The sequence below is a fragment of the Dendropsophus ebraccatus genome, chromosome 7 (assembly GCF_027789765.1).
Source record: "Dendropsophus ebraccatus isolate aDenEbr1 chromosome 7, aDenEbr1.pat, whole genome shotgun sequence".
NCBI lineage: Eukaryota > Metazoa > Chordata > Amphibia > Anura > Hylidae > Dendropsophus > Dendropsophus ebraccatus.
Genome location: NC_091460.1, coordinates 114,974,133 through 114,986,090, shown reverse-complemented (window position 1 = coordinate 114,986,090; position 11,958 = coordinate 114,974,133). Strand labels below are relative to the sequence as shown.

The window sequence follows — 11,958 nt, the reverse complement described above, 5'->3', positions numbered from 1 at the left end:
GCTATCCAGCATAGTGTGTAACAGAGATCCCCCGGCTATCCAGTATAGTGTGTAACAGAGGTCCCCCGGCTATCCAGCATAGTGTGTAACAGAGGTCCCCCGGCTATCCAGCATAGTGTGTAACAGAGGTCCCCCGGCTATCCAGCATAGTGTGTAACAGAGGTCACCCGGCTATCCAGCATAGTGTGTAACAGAGGTCCCCCGGCTATCCAGCATAGTGTGTAACAGAGATCACCTGGCTATCCAGCATAGTGTGTAACAGAGATCCCCCGGCTATCCAGTATAGTGTGTAACAGAGGTCCCCCGGCTATCCAGCATAGTGTGTAACAGAGGTCCCCCGGCTATCCAGCATAGTGTGTAACAGAGGTCCCTCGGCTATCCAGTATAGTGTGTAACAGAGGTCTCCCGGCTATCCAGCATAGTGTGTAACAGAGGTCCCCCGGCTATCCAGCATAGTGTGTAACAGAGGTCCCCCGGCTATCCAGGATAGTGTGTAACAGAGGTCCCCCTGCTATCCAGCATAGTGTGTAACAGAGGTCCCCCGGCTATCCAGCATAGTGTGTAACAGAGGTCCCCCGGCTATCCAGCATAGTGTGTAACAGAGGTCCCCCGGCTATCCAGCATAGTGTGTAACAGAAGTCTCCCGGCTATCCAGGATAGTGTGTAACAGAGATCCCCCGGCTATCCAGCATAGTGTGTAACAGAGGTCCCCCGGCTATCCAGCATAGTGTGTAACAGAGGTCCCCCGGCTATCCAGCATAGTGTGTAACAGAGGTCACCCGGCTATCCAGCATAGTGTGTAACAGAGGTCCCCCGGCTATCCAGCATAGTGTGTAACAGAGATCACCTGGCTATCCAGCATAGTGTGTAACAGAGATCCCCCGGCTATCCAGTATAGTGTGTAACAGAGGTCCCCCGGCTATCCAGCATAGTGTGTAACAGAGGTCCCCCGGCTATCCAGCATAGTGTGTAACAGAGGTCCCCCGGCTATCCAGCATAGTGTGTAACAGAGGTCACCCGGCTATCCAGCATAGTGTGTAACAGAGGTCACCCGGCTATCCAGCATAGTGTGTAACAGAGGTCCCCCGGCTATCCAGGATAGTGTGTAACAAAGATCCCCCGGCTATCCAGCATAGTGTGTAACAGAGGTCATCCAGCATAGTGTGTAACAGAGGTCATCCAGCATAGTATGTAACAGAGGTCCCCCGGCTATCAGGCCCGGATTGGTAATCTGGCAAATGCCTGCTGGGCTGCCAGGATTACCAGTCCGGGGGCCGCCGCTCCTGGCCCCCATGTGCACCGACCCTCAGCAGTGGCTGCAAGAATAGCGCAGCCGGCTGCTGCGCTATTCATTCAGCCTCTGCAGAGGGTCGGTGACCTGGCCCTTTAACTGTGAGCGTTCAAGATGAACGCTCACAGTCTGCAGCGGCCGTGCTCTGACTGACAGAACCAGGGAGCCATTGGCCCCCGGCCCTGCCAGTCACTCCTGTGGCCGTCCGGTCTTCGTAGCCGGAAGGTGTCAGGGCCGGCCCGGGGTCGCAGACGTGCCGCGCGCAGGCACGTCTGCAGGAACCTCTGCCAGGCCCCCAGTGGCTGACGTCACTTCCGTGACACGCCACTGAGGACCTGGCAGGAGAGAGCCGCCGCCGCGCTGCAGCAGGAGGCAGGTGCAGTGACCGAAGATCCGGGAGGAAGAAGCTGCCAGGAGCGAGTTGTCAGGTGAGAATGTGTGTGGTTTTTTTTTATTACCCCTTCACATGTGGCCATTGGGGGGGGGGGATTTATGTGGATGCACAGCAGGGGGCTATTCTATATTGGGGAGATGCAGGGGGAGGCTATTCTATATTGGGGCGATGCAGGGGGAGGCTATTCTATATTGGGGCGATGCAGGGGGAGGCTATTCTATATTGGGGGGATGCACTGCAGGGGAGGCTATTCTATATTGGGGGGATGCACAGCAGGGGAGGCTATTCTATATTGGGGGATGCAGGGGGGCTATTCTATATTGGGGGATGCAGGGGGGGGCTATTCTATATTGGGGGGACGCAGGGGGGGCTATTCTATATTAGGGGGATGCAGGGGGGCTTTTCTATATTGGGGGATGCAGGGGGCTATTCTATATTGGGGGATGCAGGGGAGGCTATTCTATATTGGGGGGATGCAAGGGGGGCTATTCTATATTGGAGGGATGCAGGGGGGCTATTTTATATTGGGGGATGCACAGCAGGGGGCTATTCTATATGGGGGGGAATGCACGGGGGGCTATTCTATATTGGGGGGATGCAGGGGAGGCTATTCTATATTGGGGGGATGCAAGGGGGGCTATTCTATATTGGAGGGATGCAGGGGGGCTATTTTATATTGGGGATGCACAGCAGGGGGACTATTCTATATGGGGGGGGAATGCACGGGGGGCAATTCTATATTGGGGGGATGCAGGGGGGCTATTCTATATTGGGGGGATGCAGGGGGCTTTTCTATATAGGAGGGGGATGCAGGGGGGCTATTCTATATGGGGGGAATGCACGGGGGGCTATTCTATATGGGGGGAATGCACGGGGGGCTATTCTATATGGGGTGGAATGCACGGGGGGCTATTCTATATGGGGGGATGCAAGGGGGGCTATTCTATATGGGGGGGATGCAGGGGGGGCCATTCTATATGGGGGGAAGCACAGCAGGGGGGCTATTCTATATGGGGGGATGCACGTGGGAGCTATTCTATATGGGGGGATGCACAGCAGGGGGGCCATTCTATATGGGGGGGTGCACGGGGGGCTATTCTATATATGGGGGGATGCACGGGGGGCTATTCTATATGGAAAGGTGTGAAGCAGGAGGCTATTCTATATGGAGGGATGTATTGATGAGGATGTTGCTGGAGCATGAAGCCTAAAATGTCTGTCTGACAGATCCCGTGGAGAGGAGGAGTCATGGCCAGAGAAGCCTTCATGATGGCCGGAGCCAGATGGAGAAGAAAAGGAAAAGTGGACGTCTCTTCCTGCAGAGAAGACGCCTACTGTGAGTCACAGGATGTAACTGCACTATAATCACTTATAAGGTCTGCAGAACCTTTATACAGCTGGGATCTACCTCTGTATCAGGGGTGTCACACTCCATCCTTCCAGGTGTTGCAAAAATACAATTCCCATCATGGTTTATCTGTCCAGGCATGATGGGATTTGTAGTGATGTAACAGCTGGAAGGCTGGTGTTTGACACCTGTGTTTTATGGTCACTGCTTTGGAAGAATATTGGTCTTTATATGGTGGCTGTTATTTTGTACATATAACAATACTTGGCACATTTGGCCCAATGACCATTGGCAGAACTGCACAGATACGGTAATACATTGTATAGACACATCTATATAACTTTTAAATGGAATCTGTCAGCACCTTTTCGTCTTCTGAGGTGTTGACATTGTGAGGAAGGTGTGTGTGTGTTACCTTTCTTTTTCTGGTAGCTGCTGTACTTTTTCCATAATCTGTTCTGTAACTTGCGGCACAAGTGTCAAAGAGGAGTCTTGGTGCCGCACTTCGTCCCTCCTCCAACTACCCCCTCCTCCCAGCTTCACCTGAATATTCATTGGGGCCTTCCTGGCGACGTCATCTGACTGCAAAGACCTCGCACACACTTGTCAGTTCACGTATGCGGCCTGGCTCTGTGCGGCGCGCACGCTCCCGACGAACAATTCGCAGACGTGGTATCGCTGAGGGCCAGAGTTGATGCGCACAGTGCGCCTGCGCCGCTCTGATGCTTTACGGCGCATGTGCAAATTGTTCGTCGGGAGCGCACGTACTGCACAGAGCGGGGCGTATGCGCGAACTGACAAGTGTGCATGGGGCCTTTGCCGTCAGATAACGTCGCCAGGAAGGCCGCAGCCAGCCCCCAATGAATATTCAGGTGAAGCTGGGAGGAGGAGATAGTTGGAGGCGGGACGAAGTGCATCACGAACGCAGCACCAAGACTCCTGTTTGGCACTTGTGCCGCAAGTTACAGAACAGATTATGGAAAAATTACAGCAGCTACCAGAAAAAGAAAGGTAATACACACACGAACACACACACACCTTCCTCACAATGTCAGCACCTCAGAAGCTGAAAAGGTGCTGACAGATTCCCTTTGATGTACTTTTAATAGAAAACAAGTTTTTCTTATCCGGAGTTCCCCTTTAAATATTACCCATTTATTGTCATCCCCTATTTGTTTTAGGACGACCATCTATTCAACAGTAATGAGCGCAGAATACCCACATTTGTATCAAACCTGGATTAAGATTGAGGATTAAAAAGGTAAGTCTTCCAGTACTTATCAGCTGCTGTATGTCCTGCAGGAAGCAATGCATTCTTTCCAGTAACCTAAGATGTTTTATCTGGTAATTTTTTACTTTGAAGGTTTATCCATCAATAAACAGGGAGATGAAGCAGCAGCTCATCAATACTTCAGACTACAGATTACACGCTCACTCCGTAGTCCGAGGTAGTAAACTTCATTTTTACCAAACCTATGGTATTAGGGGAAAAATACTATAGGTAGGGTGCTGGGCCTATGGACCCTTTGTCATAGTTGCCTTTTGATGTGGCCTCTGATGGCAGCTGTGCTGAATTGAAAAACATATGTAAACCCTTCTTAAGGCTATGTTCACACTATGTAAGTTTTTGGTTGTAGCGCGTTCCTTGAATAAGCGGCCGGAGATTTACGTAGTTTGCGTACAATGGAAAGTATACGATCTACGGCTGCACAGTTCACACTACGCCAGGATCGTACGCGGCGCCGTAAAAAATTTACCAGACCATTGATTGAGGACGAAAATGCCGTAACTTACACCCGTAGCGTTACATGCGGTCCCGTACGTAGTGGTGATTTCTTCATTTTTGCACTTTTCTTTGCCGATCCAAAAGGTTCTGTGGGGTGTCCGGGGCTAGCCGAAGATTTCCAAGTAAAAGACCGCTGTCAGATCGCTACGTAGGGCGCTCGGGAAGCGTAAGTAGACTACGGCGTAAGTTCGCGGACCGTACGTAGCCGGCCGCAACTTACGTAAAACCCCGGCCGGAGTTTAACACGTATATGTCCGGCCGCGAAAATATGCGGCCGGACATATACATAGTGTGAACATAGCCTAAGGCTGGGTTCACACTACGTATATTTCAGTCAGTATTGCGATCCTCATATTGCAACCAAAACCAGGAGTGGATTAAAAACACAGAAAGGATCTGTTCACACAATGTTGAAATTGAGTGGATGGCCGCCATATAACAGTAAATAACGGCCATTATTTCAATATAACAGCCGTTGTTTTAAAATAACAGCAAATATTTGCCATTAAATGGCGGCCATCCACTCAATTACAACATTGTGGAAACAGAGCCTTTCTGTGTTTTCAATCCACTCCTGGTTTTGGTTGCAATATGAGGACCACAATACTGACTGAAATATACGTAGTGTGAACCCAGCCTAAAGGAGAAGTTCGGCATTTAAAAAAAAAAAATCGACAGCTGGCAGGGGGGGAACATAATAAGCAACAGCTACACAACTACTTACCTGCGAATTGTCATGTGCCCGCAAAAGGTTTGGGACCCGCAACAGAAGGCATTTTCCCCTGGGTTCTGATAACGTCACAACTTGGGGGGAAATGCCTGACCTGGCTGATGGATGCCCCATCAGCCAACCAGTGACTGCAGCGGTGTCCCACCGCAGTCATTGACTGGCTGAGTGGAGTATTCATCAACTGGGCTGTGACGTTGAAGAGCTGGGAGCCCTGGAGTAGGATGTGCAAAGTGCTGGCACTGGGAACGTTAAATATGTGTTCTTTATCATGTTCCCCCCACCTGAACTGTATTTTTGTTTCCTTCATGTTGCTGCCCATGTTTAGACGAACAATTCATTCCATACTTATTATCTATTCAGTCTTCTATCCCCAGTTCTGAGCTGCTGCTTTCTGCTGAAGACACAAAAAAGTATGTGTGAGCTGTTCCCTCTGCCCCCCTCCTCCCCCTTCCCTTCTGAGACGGCTGATGTAAACAAGTGCTTGACTGGCTTTATCTGCAGCATTGTAGCTTCTTTGTAATGCAGTGAGTTGTTTACATTAGCTGTCCCAGAAGAGAGGGAGGGAGGAGGAGTGAAAGACGAAGAGAGAGGCTCACACACAGATTTTTGTGTCTTCAGCAGAAAGCAGCAGCTCAGAACTGGGGGAAGGAGACTGAATAGATAATAACAAGTATGGAATGAATTGTTAGTCTCACCATGGGCAGCAATAAACCAAAAGTTATGTTTGAGTGGAATACCACTTTAGGACTGCTACACAGATGAATTTTAATGCAAAATTCTCACATAATTTTCCAAAGTGTGTCTATTTTCTGCATACATATACACATAGAAAAATTAGGTAAGTAAAGAAATGTTAGATCATCTGAAGCTAAGTTAATTAATAAATGACTATGACAGGCAGGTTAATCATTCATGAACATACAGGGGAAGAGTCCAAGTGAAACTTCAAATAACAGAAATCCACAAAAGAAAAGTCTAAAGAACCATGAATAATGTGCTGCAGTACGGTCTTACTGTATTTTTAAAGTTTTCCACCCTTATTACTAGGTTAGTTTTTAAGGTAGGGCACAATAAATTAGATACACGAGTGAGGATATAAAAATTGTTTTTTGTACATGTAAATCACTACATGTTACACATGTTACACAACTACATGTTACAGTTACACAACTAATATGTAATAGCTAAACCAATAACCCCTCCAACATAGATAAAGCCAGTGCATATGATACAATTACAGGGAGACTAAACAGGGTTATACTACAGCAAAACAATATAGACCACCAACAAAAACAAAATGCTCTACCCAAAAGATATGTAATAAAATGAATCTTTATTAATCATGAGCAAAAATACCATATTGTAAAAACAATGGATGGATCAGAACAGCTGCTTGCAGACACATGGCCAAAAGAACAAAACGTATAATGTGGTTATGGGACAGAAATGACATAAAGTCTATATATAGATGGTAATAATAAGGTGCCTAACACCAGTAATCCAAATACAGTGATCCCTCAATTTACAATGGCCTTAAGATACAATATTTTCAACATACAATAATACTTTCTGGACCATTGTAACTTGAGACCAGACTCAACATACAGTGCTACAGAAAGTCCAGATCTGCGAAACATGTAAAAAAAAAAATAGCTGATCGACCAATGAGAGTGGCTATTTTACTGGTAAAATCCCAGTATTAGTGAAGTATCTGCACTGGTTGGCTGGTTGGTATCTCCTTCCTACAGTACGGTGTGATACTACATGTTCTGTACCTGGGCCAGGATGAGTCGCTCCTTTGGGCACCAGGTGAGAGCGGCTTCATTTTATTTTTCTGGGACCCTGTGTGATCTGTACAGAACCCTGAAAACGCTCCAGTCCTCTAAACAGAAAGAAATTTAGAATCTCTTGTAGCTCTTTCTCACAGTTGTATGTAAGGGCTTGCTTTATCCATATTAGTTAGTTGCTTATTTTCCTTTAATGTTTCATTTTTTCTCATTTTGGGGGATTTAGAACCAATTTCCAGTTTTCCATAGAGTTTTGGTCTCAACATTCAATGGTTTCAACACACAATGGTCGTCCTGGAACCAATTATTATTGTATGTTGAGGGACCACTGTATTCTACATAACCAGTTGGACTATATGCAATATGAAAACGACATGTGTCGACAATCTAAAAAAAATAACAATATTCCCTACTGGTAAAGCATTACCTAAAGTGCTGGTTCACACTACGCCCATGCGGTATGCCCCAACGTGCGTTTCGGCAACACGCCTTTCTCGAGGGGTGAAAGGCAAGAATGTGCTTTATCTACTGTTAATTTAAATTATGAACGTTATAAAGACAGTGACACTTTAGAGGTGAAGTCTGGGGGGGGAGGGGCAAAAAAATTATTTCTGGCCGGAGGTGGGGGAGCTTAAAAAAGAGATCATATTCACCTGCACAGCGCCACAGACCCCTCGCGGACCCCAGCCGCCTGTCTTCTTAGCTCTTCTACGGCTACATCACAACCCGCCTGACTGATTCCCTGCTTAGTCAGTCAGTGACTGGGTCGGGGCACCTCTGCCATTACTGATTGCCTGAGCTGGATAAATTCCACACACTTGTGACGCCGAGTTTCAGCCGAGTCGTGACATATCCGGAACCCAGAAGATGACACCTGGCGGGATATGGGAACCCAGTCATGTGGCACAACGCGGGGACAGGAAAGCTTAGTGTCTTTTTTATTGTCGCCCTACCCCTTGCCCATAATGATTTTTGCCCCCCCCCCCCCCCCCCTTTGGCCTTCCAGTATATTTCCCTTGAACCTTCTTCCAGCCCGCTTGAAGGCAACCATTTAGCATGATCACGCTGCTATAGCTCCAAGCTGTAACAAATAGATCTCCAACACAACTCCCATACTAAATCTGTGGTGTCTTCATCAGTAAATGTAGCTACTCGAAAAACATCTTTTTTTATTTTCCTGCACACGAGGCAGGGGGAGAGCTGTGAACTAGTCGTGTTTGTGGTGTCTGGGCTGCGACTAGTCATGGCTCTGCCTGTCAGTGTGCTCTACAGATATGATTGACATGCAAAGAGGCAACTAACGTGTCTCTCTGCCAGTCAATCATCCTGGCAGAGCACACAGACAGGCAGAGAGCCGTGATTAGTCACAGCCCGGACACCGCCCACATGACTATCTCACGTCTCTCTCTCTGCCTCCCGTGCCGGAATAAAAGATGTTTTTCCAGTGACTACTCTTACTGATGAAGACACCACAGATACAGTATGGGAGCTGTGTAGGAGTTCTATTTGCTGCAGCTGGAAGCTATGTGTGTGTTTATTTGCAAATGGGACACAAGTCACCCATGGCAAAGAAATCCTGACCTAGATAAGATTTCTAGATATTACATAAACCAATGCTCCATAGTAAATGAGTACTGATCTCTTAGATCGGCACTTGCTTACAGAGCCTTTACATTGCTTGAGCATCAGGTAGGTAGGGCCTCACTAAGGATTGCTGGATCTTTTATGCAACCCTTAGACCACTACAGACAGTGGTCAAAATGAGAATGAAACAGTGGACAGGTAAAGTAAACTGTTGAATCGTCAGCTGTTGGCCTCGCATCACTATTACACTATTACACCACTATTACGCGATACGTGGTCGGCCGCCGATGATTTTAGGTCAGGGCCCAAAGAAACGATCAGCCAATAATCGTTTCATCAGCTGATCCTTGTCTCTGTTACACAGAGTGATAATCAGCCGAATTGGGCCGATTTTGCTGATTATCGCTTTGTGTAATAGGGCCCTTAGTCTTTGACGTTAAAGGGGTTATCCAGCGCTACAAAAATATGGCCACTTTCCCCCTACTGTTGTCTCCAGTTCGGGTGGGGTTTTGAAACTCACTTCCATTGAAGTAAATGGAGCTTAATTGCAAACCGCACCTGAACTGGAGACAACAGTAGGGGGAAAAGTGGCCATGTTTTTTGTAGCGCTGGATAACCCCTTTAAAATAAAGACGCAAACACATTACCATCTACATGGGTAAACATGTTCTTGCCAATGTTATATGCAACTGATGTCATCATTTTACCTTATTTCAGCTGGTGGAAGAAAAGTAAAACCTGTCAGAGGAGAATAATTTCACTTCATCTTGAGATCGAGGTTCTTTCCTGTTGGCGCTCTTTAAATGACTGGAAACCCTTCTGTATAAATACAGGCAACAATATATGTGTGTTCAATCACGTCACCTATAAAATGGGAACCACATATTCATAAAATAGGTGGTGGCTCCCTAAACCACTATATACAGAAACATGTATGTATAGCTTAACATGTAAAGTTGAGTGGTAAGTAGAGATAAGCGCAACTCGAGCATGTTAGAGTCTGATTGTTCGCCATTTGATTACCAGAGGCTGAAGAGGAGTGGGAATCTGGGTAAATATGGATACAGCCATGAAAAACAGATACGAGCATGCTTTAGTTGTGCTCATCTCTAATGGTAAGTAAGGTCTATTCCTAATGTCTATTTTCACAAATATTAAACTCCTATCCCAGCAATAGAGATACCAACCAACCTGGGAATGGGTCCCCAACACATATTTTCACATTTATTCATAAATCCAGCACTTCTTTGTCTGTCAAAGTGACAGTCCTAAAAATTTATTACAGCTCCTAGCTAGAGTATATTTCTACTATAGTTTACGCCACTTGATGGTTCATTCCCTTTGTTGTGAAGTCCCACCCACTTTTTTAAAAAAATTCTGTTATGCTGTTCTACACATGTGCTGCATGGATTCACGCTCCAAACTGGTGCACATAGATACCTTTCACTAAAACTGTGCAAAATAAACTTTATTGCTCCATGTGGTAAGTGTTAATAGTCATAGCGTTTCTCCTGCATAATGTACGTGTCACTATCTGGATATCATGTCAATTACTCTCCTGTTATACACCATTTTGATTATATTGTACATGATCTTTTCTGTGCGTTAGAAGTAAAATTTACTATTCCCATAAAGTCTGAATGCTGGTTCTTCTGCTGCAAACTGACACCATCTGCAGCAATGTGTGTTGGTATCTTTCTTATACTGAGCTTGGTAAACATTAGACAGGACATGGCAGCATAACACCATATTACAAAGCAACATCACACATAAAACAAGGCAGTGCAATGTCAGTAATACAAAGTAACAAAACTGTGGTGACAACCAACCGTTTCAGTATAACAGGACCCTGTACTTGGACACTGCACATGTTTGTGTTTTACTGCTACTTGAACTTACACTTAGTACACTTTGCACTCATGGTAGCCAGTGTTCATGCCTGGAGCCTTTAAAGTGAACCTGTGCCCTGGGCTGGTTTAATAGATTGTCTTCTTCAAGGTGGTGACACCTATAGTTATAAAAAATGAATTGGGTAAGGCAGTGAAAGTGTGACAAGTATTATCAGAGCTGGATCTTAAAGCGACTCTGTACCCACAATCTGCCCCCCCCCCCCCCCAAAAAAAAAAAAAAAACGCTTGTACCTTCGTTTAGCTGCTTTTAATCCAAGAGCTGTCCTGGGGTCAGTTCGGCAGGTAATGCAGTTATTGTCCTAAAAAACAACTTTTAAACTTGCAGCCCTGTGCCAAACTGCGGCCTAGAGCATGGGTCTCCAAACTAGGGCCCTCCAGCTGTTGCAAAACTACATTTCCCATCATGCCTGGACAGCCAAATCCAAAGCTTTAGCTCTCCAGGCATGATGGAAGTTGCGGTTTTGCAACAGCAGGAGGGCCGCAGTTTGGAGACCCAAGGCCTAGAGCAGGGGTACTCAACAACTTTTAGTGAAGGTCCACTTCCCGGGGTCTATTGTCAGGTGAAGGTCCGAGCTGAACAACTGTAGGAAACGTGTTTTGTTACTTTTCACAAACGTTCAACTATTTATATACAGAATTGCTGCTTATTAGCGGGAAAACTGGCATTTTTTCTCTCTCACCAGCCCTTTGATATTAGGTACAAAAGGTACCTCGTATTAGGTATTAGGTACCTCGTTCCCCGCTCCGGCTGTCCTCTTCTCCTGTCGGCCCGGCCCCCGGCTAATACGCGCTCTCTGGGGACATCCCGGGGATTCCCCAGCAGAGCGCGCACCAGTGACCTCAGTGTATGCTGCCGGCCTCAACTTCCCGGAAGTTCAGGCCGGCGGCGTACACTGAGGTCTGTGGTGCGCGCTCTGCTGGGGAGTTCCCGGGACTTCCCCAGAGAGCGCGTATCATCCAGGGGCCGGGCCGACACTGCCCCCAGCCCCACAGGCGTACTGCAACCTAAGGACAGTACGCCTATAGGGCGGGAGGCAGTGCAGTGGGGAGCAGGACCTCCTAACCGCCCCGGGACGGACCGGATCCGGGGCGGTTAGGTCTGACCAGGGGTGCGGACAGCTGGCATCC

The 11,958-nt window shown here is 47.1% G+C and overlaps 1 long non-coding RNA gene across 1 annotated transcript in view; it reads left to right on the top strand.

Annotated features, from left to right (window-relative positions):
* The window catches only part of LOC138796979 (uncharacterized), a 12,343-nt gene extending 1,816 nt beyond the window's left edge, over positions 1–10,527 (top strand). The window contains exons 2-4 of the long non-coding RNA XR_011363870.1: positions 2,913–3,021; positions 4,215–4,294; positions 9,638–10,527. This is a non-coding gene — a long non-coding RNA (uncharacterized lncRNA). The remainder of the gene's footprint in view (positions 1–2,912; positions 3,022–4,214; positions 4,295–9,637) is intronic.
* Positions 10,528–11,958: the final 1,431 nt, after the last annotated feature.